Raw genomic sequence first — 7,939 nt, 5'->3', positions numbered from 1 at the left:
TTACCTTCCACATAATTTCAGCTGCTAAACATATCTCCCTTTAATGTTAGGAAATCTAACATTCACCCCCAACCTCATTTGGGGATCCATCTTTATGCGTGGTGTAGCAATAAAATCATATGTTCACACATCAAATTTTTATATGGAAATTATTTGGTTCCTGACCCTGAACCAATTGTGATGGGAGAACCTTGTTGGTTTGATGCATACACATTAAATAAACTCATCTCATACCAAATTTTATTTGAGAGATTTGTCCTCATAATCATTGGTCTAGCTATAATTGGAGGCATGCAATTTCTGCTAAACCAACAAACATTATCAACATAATTTTATAGTTTGGAATTGTGCTCTTAATTTAACAATTCGAGCAAACAACCTTCAAAAACCAATTTGTAAGTTGACACAAATGCACATGTGACCATACCATAGATGCATCTATTAAATCATAATACTGAACAATCCACATGGCAGGTGAACGGGCCCATATTCACCTTTCTATATGTTACAAATAATTTCAGGAGATACAATCCCAACTTTAGTTGATATAGTTATCATTTTGTCATGAGAACAAGCAACAAAAGAGAATCTTGAACAATCTTTTATTTCTTCAAACATATAGCCATGTGAATTCTCAACTTCTTTTGCATCACTCTGAACCGAAATGGCCAACCGGTTATGCCCAACTGATATTTATTCTAGTAAACTTTTAGTTTACTTTTGCATGTGATTCCTTCATCATGCTCATATTTTTTATTCAACAAACAAGAGAAAGGCGGGTAACCTTTTATGTAAATATTCATAACCCGCTTTGATTGTAATAATTTGAAGATATTTAATCTTTCAATAATTTACAGTCTCAATATAATAATTTTCAATTCCTCCGAAACTTAAAAAGTTTCTTTTGAGACTTACTACAATCTCAATATTATGAACAATTTCATTCCAGGTAGTAACAAATTAGCTCTTTCGGAACTCTCAATTAATTTTGTGTACTACCATAAATTTCACAACACCATTTTATGGTGACCATCTCTTTCAAGGAGAAAATTATTATTATTGTCATGGTTAAAATTATTACATGCAAGACTTATTTCTTGACAACCAATGACAAAATTTTGTGTTGCCACACAACAACATTTATTTTGATCATGGCCACAACCTTTATAGAAAAGATTTCTTTCTTTCTTTTGTCCTCCAATAGTTCATAATAAAACATACCACAATATTTGTGTAGTACTCAAAGTATATGACCAAAATGACCATTTATGTCAAAATATTTTCTTTCAATCTCTCAAACCTCCCGTAGAGGTGAGATGTGACATTCATCTAACAATACATGAACATGTTCTTTTCCATACAAACACAAGTCACATTTTCTTCAAGAAATGGACCATAACCATTTGCACATGCTCCATAAATTTTTTATTAGTCATACTTTGATATTATCAAATTTATTTGACCCACCTCAACATCTATTTATACATTCTCCATAAGTTTTTATTAGAAACTCATTGTCATGCTTTGGCATTATCAAATTTATGTGACTCACCTCAACATCACTTTAAGAGGTCAAATGTACCAATTGTACTACCACTTTGTATTCCTTTATTTTGATGGAGGATTTACAAAACTTTTCAAATTGGGTTGTATCAACAATAATGTGCCCAATAACTTCGCATACCACTTTGATGGATAAAAATTACCTTTAACAATTACCTTCACATTTGAAGGACCATCTTAAGAAACAATGTGTCCAATAATCTTTTATACATGGACAAAATTTTCTTTACATTTGAAGAAAACATCTTAAGAACCCATAATGTTCTTCCTTTTAATTACCACAATGATGACCATTAACATTTTACCACACCCATATTCATACATTCAACCACTTGTCATTTTTCAGACATATTATGCACTACTACCACATTCACATAAGAGAATGGAGCAAATCAATTGGGCGAATTTCATGACTTTTATCAAGAGCATATCAATTTGCTCAGTCATCATTACATCATCATTATATTATGTTAGGACTTGAACCCAACGTCTTACCCATAAAAAAGCATTTTAGGTCATTATTTGTTGGGACCCAACCCAACATTTTATAATCATGATGCATCAGGACTCTCACCAGATTACCCTCTTGGTGCGATAGGACTTGAATCCTTCGTCTTACCCTCAATCAATGACATAAATGCCAAATATAATCAGACTCACCATTGAACCTTAAAAAAATATTACCACTTTGTGATTAACATGTACAAATAAATATAGAACAAAATTGTCACTTTGTGATTAACATGCATAATAAAATATAGAACAAAAAAAATACAATAAAAATATTCTCACCAAAGTATGTACTAATATCTTAAACTTGTACAAAACAGAGAGTTACATATAACATTATATTATAGTTTGGTGCATAATTGTTAAGGTAGTGAATTACCGTTATAAATCAAAGAATCAATTGCACACTAAAAAAATAATAATTCCAATTATACTAAAATAAAACAGCTCACTACCATCACCCTTTTTCAATTTCCATGTGAACCCAAAATATTTCACACACAAAACAAAATAAATTAAAAGCTTATGTAATAACCAAAACAATGAGCACAATCACAAATAAAATATAAAATAAGTTTACACATAACAAAAGAAAGTATATATAGTCATAGGTGAAAAAAATGCACAGTAACAATAATATTAATCATTCACAAGTGAAATATAAAATTGATTCCACAATAATTTACCTTGTTCCCGAGAGAAAAATAACACAATTATTTTACCTTCTTTTGTTTACTTTGCTTCAATCCTGCAATTGGTAGAACATTCGTGCTGATAACGTGTTGTAAAACTAGAGCAAAATAAGATAAGAAATATAGAAGATAAAAAGCAATAGAAATAGGGAGACAAGAGATGAGAGCTTTTCTTATTATTCCAAGTCTTCAAGTGTATACAATATGAGCCCTTATGCCTCTATTTATAGTGTAACATAGAGGCATACAAAAGGTTAGTCATAAACATGACATTAACATGAATATAATGGGGAGGTTATGGAAGTGAAAGGTTACAAGAATAATGGTTATAAAGGTGGAGGTTATGGAGGTTATGGTTATCTTCATAATGGAGGAAAGTAATGGAGTAACTTCTTGATGTAGTTGACGGATACAATATATTATTTTATAACACTTGAAAATTTCTCAAGAATTGTCAATTTTTATGTAGAATGTGTTATTTGCTGGATCAGACACTAGTGCATCTGTGATAATATGGGCAATGGCAATCTTGATCAAGAATCCAAAAGCCATGAAGAAAGTTCAAGAAGAGATCAGATATTTAATTGGGAACAAAGGCATTGTAAAAGAAGATGATATTCAAAATATATCTTATCTCAAAGCAGTGATAAAAGAGACATTAAGATTATTTCCACCAGCTCCACTCTTAATACCAAGAGAATCAATGAAAATATCCACACTAGAAGGGTATGAATTTCAACAAAGAACTCTAGTTTATGTTAACGCATGAGCAATTGGAAGAGGTCCTGAAATATGGGAAAATTTAGAAGAATTTATGCCTGAGAGATTCTTAAATAACGATATTGACTGTAAAGAACAATACTATGAGTTAATTCCGTTTGGAGTAAGAAAAAGAGGGTGTCCAGGCTTGGCACTTGGGGTTGCATCTGTCACGCCCCGAGCCTACACCCTGGGCGGGACTGGCACTCGAAGACCATTGTTGGCCACAAGTGAACCCTTGGCCTGACTTACTTACTTAGCGGAAGACAATATTCATACTTAATGATCAATAACACTTAACTGAACTAAATCATAAGATAACTGAGAATGTTAAAAACTAAAAATTCAACTTGGCCAAAAGTGGCAACCCAAGTCTTAACAATAAGAAATGATATTGAAAAAAACTTAAAGGACTAACATCTGACTGTCTATGAAGCCTCTAATAACAACTGAGATGGATGTTGGGACAGACCCCACAACATCCTAATGAACTAAACTAGAAAGCAAAGAAATGGATCCTCTGGAAAGCAAGGAGGCTCACCAACAGACTTTGGACTGCTCACTGGATCAACGATGCGCCGGAATGCCGATCCTAGTTATCTGCGTCTGCATCATAATACGATGCAGGCCAACTGGCATCAGTACATTGAATGTACGAGTATGCGAGTTGGAATGCTAAAATAACATAGGCTTGAAAGAATCTGAGAGAAACTGAAGAACTTACCTGGCTTAACTCAACTCAACATGACAGAACTCATTTCGATATAAAGCAGTTCAAAAGCAAGTGCAATATAAAGAAAAGTTGTTTGAAAACATGATATCAACTCTGTGTGTATGCAAGATACAATTAACTCTGAAATGTATTTAGAAATACAATGAACTGATGTATATAAAATACAATAACTTATGTGGGAGTTTCTCTAACCTACAACCATCACTTAAGAGCTATAGTGATGATACAACGATCTTCCTCACGCTGCCAGCGCGTCCTATACCCGGCCAAATGTATAAGACCTGAACTGCCAATGGATCCACTAGTCTATTTCGAAAAAGGGTTCATCTAAAAAGTATGACCCTTTTTTACCCATGATGGCTACATGGTTTAAGGGGGCTGATAGTTGTATGAACTCTTCCCCATCGGTGCTCAATACTACTCCCAAAAATATACTAGCTCTTTATGTAAACAAAAAACATACTTCTCATGCGATTTGAGATTAGTGCTCAAAACTTAGCTCCAAGGCTATCTTGGAAATCTCAGTTTCCCTGCTTGCTTCATTTAGAAAGCTATTACTCTTTTCTGAAAACTAGCCCGAAGGTTCTTTGGAAATCTTAGTTTCCGTTCTTACTTAAATGTGAAAACATTTTAAATCTCTTTGGGAATACTTAGTCCCCATATACTTTTGAAGAAATGAACTTCAAACTTTACCTTTTTCTCTTTGCTTAACTTCAAACTTAAGTCTTAAAACAAAGTTAAAACGTTTGTAAAAGACTTATGAAAAATTGAAATGAACTTCTCTTACTTGACTCTTGACTTTGATCTTAACTCTTACTTGAATTGACTCTTAATTGATCCTTGAATTGAATTATGGATTCAAGGATTATGATTTATGTTTGGAAAGACCTCATGATGTTTAGGAATGATTTCTGATAGTTAAACTTGAGAAAAGTTACGAAATCACTGTCTTGGAACAAGTTTGCAACGCAGAGGTGTTTTAAATAATTACTCGCAAATTTAAATTTGAGACAGAGGAGTCTGCGTCCTCTTCGCGATGCAGAGCAGATTTTTGTTCACAGGGGAACAAGTCCGCGACACGGACTTGTTTCATGAACCTTACTCGACTTTTTCCTTCTTCGTTTTTCAGCCTTAAACCACCTAACTTCGATTATCTTCCTCAAATTCATTTTAGATCCCGATACCCAGCGTATGTACTCAAGAACGTAACTCGAAGTAACTCTAAAACACAACGTAAAGATCTCGAAAACTCCACAATTCAACCCAATTCAAGAACAACATTCAAATTCAAGAATTCATGTCAAGAACATCAACTTTCAAACTCTTTTAGGATGAATTTTGCTGAACTAAACATGTTTGGCGCTTGGGTGAATGAACCCAACGCTATGAAATACTCACATACCTCGTAGGGATCACCCCTTGATGAAATCCACAAGCGATTCTTGAAGAACCTTGTAGGATCAACTTCTTGGCGAATCCACAACCAAAATCGATCGTCCTTGGCGAAACTTGCTTTCTTCTTTCCTTTCTCTTGCGTTCTTTCTCCAAAAACCCCAACTCTAATTTTTAAAAGCGTAAACTGAACTAACTCAGTCTTGACCCCAATTATTTTACTAAAAATGGATTTAATTAATTGGGTAAGGAAAAGACCAAACTACCCTTAAAAATCCGGATTCGGACATTTCCTTAATCCAACAGCCCAACTTACAAAGGACGTAACTCACTCATACGAACTCGGAATTGTGCAAACTCGGCAGCGTTGGAAAGATAAATCCAAGAGCTTTCCAACCATATCTGGAACTACACCTAAATAATCCTGAGCTAGGAGTTATGGTCGATTGAAGTTGACCAAAATCTCAACTTTAACTTACTTAAAAATTTCCAGATTTCCTTATACTTTCCAAAAATGATTATTTCAAGTTCTTAGATTCTTTCTTGCTATTTCAAGTTGCGAGATGTTACAACATCTATGGAACTTGCATTATCAAATCTTCTTTATGCATTTGATTGGGAGTTATGGGTTGAAAAAGGAGGACATTGACATAAATGGCAGGCCCAGAATCACTGTGAATAAGAAAAATGACCTTTGTCTTATCCCAAAACAATATTTCTAAATTACAATATTCCTAAATTACATCCAAAGTGAATTTAAGGGTAGTTTTTGAGTTAATCTGAATTCATCAATTGCTTTTCAACACGAATTATGTACTATTCAGTTAACCTTAACTAGATAGGAATAATGAACTACAAAAAGTGATAGCATTATGGCGGTTTTAATACACAGTTATTAAAAATCGCCATAATACATATGTATGCTGTTGTTAAGTCGTCGTCCTTAAAATGACGATTTAGCATATAATATTACAGTTTTTAATTATCATATAGTTTTTCAAGATATTCTCTTGGTTTATCTTGAAAAGCTCGATATATCTCTCTCTTTAACTCTCACAATTATATATATAATGTGGAACATTAAAATAGTCGGGTATAGGGAGACTTTTGATTTTCTCAAGAATAATATAAGCTTAATAACAATAATTTATTTTTTGAGTAATCGTAAATAATAGTTATGTTTACTACGTTCAAAATCGTAAGAAGATTTTTACTATTATCCCTTAAAAAGTTTGTTACAGTATTTTAAACTTTCCTTGAAATTTTCAAAGAATTTGTTATATCACATGTGTTAACTAGAATTCTTACATTTTGTAATCCATTTTCTCTAATTAAGTTCAATATAGAAATACCACTAGAATGATATCTAAACATATTTCGTGCTTATAAATATAATTGCTTCAAAATAATGTTACGTTCCTTCAATATATCACCAATTATTGACAGAATACAAAATGTTAGTTATATTTATATGGCACCTATTTATATACTTTATTACATTTCGTCAAAAATCTCTTTTAATATACGGCGAATTTATAAATAATTGAGAATCACATGTTCTATTATCCCTACTAGATATCTATGCATTCACCTTTGATATCTAAGTTATGCACACAAATATCTTGAAAATTAAAGACACATTCAGAATTTTGTGTGTCACGTAATTTTTTTTACTGTTTATATGGTACAATAATATTGATTGCTAGACCCTTCGGGGTGGCCCAACGGGTTACCTCTCCTAAGTGATTTGCGAGTTATTGCATAGGAGCGGGGTTTTTACCCTGTGCGCACCCAAAGGATAGCGACTGCGGGTTTCCCTTATCATCAAAAAAAAAAAATTGATTGCTAGAGGACAAAGGTCATTTTCAAGCTTCAGTGGTTCTATAATTTTGTGTTGTCACTTTATAGGTAAGTAGTCTATTCTAATACAAGTATTAGTGGCTATTTCCATGGTTCGAACTCTCACAAAAAAAAAAATTTACTCATTTGAAAATTAACTAATATAACTAATTAATTAATAGCATAACAATTTTTTACGCTATTAATTTAATTAAAAATTCTGTAGAAAATTGTCGATCTTATTCCCTAGGTAAATGGTTCCTCTCGTTATGAATAGTTACTTATAGTAATTACTATATCTTTGATGACCTGATGGTCTAGAAATACTTTTATATTGTCAGTATATAGAAGTTATAAAAGCTCTAACAAAAAATAGTTTAGCCTAATATCCATTTATATATATATATAATAAAAGGCATATCAAGTTATTAGGCAATAATTAGACAATAAA

This window comes from Solanum tuberosum, unplaced genomic scaffold (genome assembly GCF_000226075.1).
Source record: "Solanum tuberosum cultivar DM 1-3 516 R44 unplaced genomic scaffold, SolTub_3.0 scf00133, whole genome shotgun sequence".
Taxonomy (NCBI): Eukaryota; Viridiplantae; Streptophyta; class Magnoliopsida; order Solanales; family Solanaceae; genus Solanum; species Solanum tuberosum.
Note: the sequence above shows the minus strand (reverse complement) of the source record.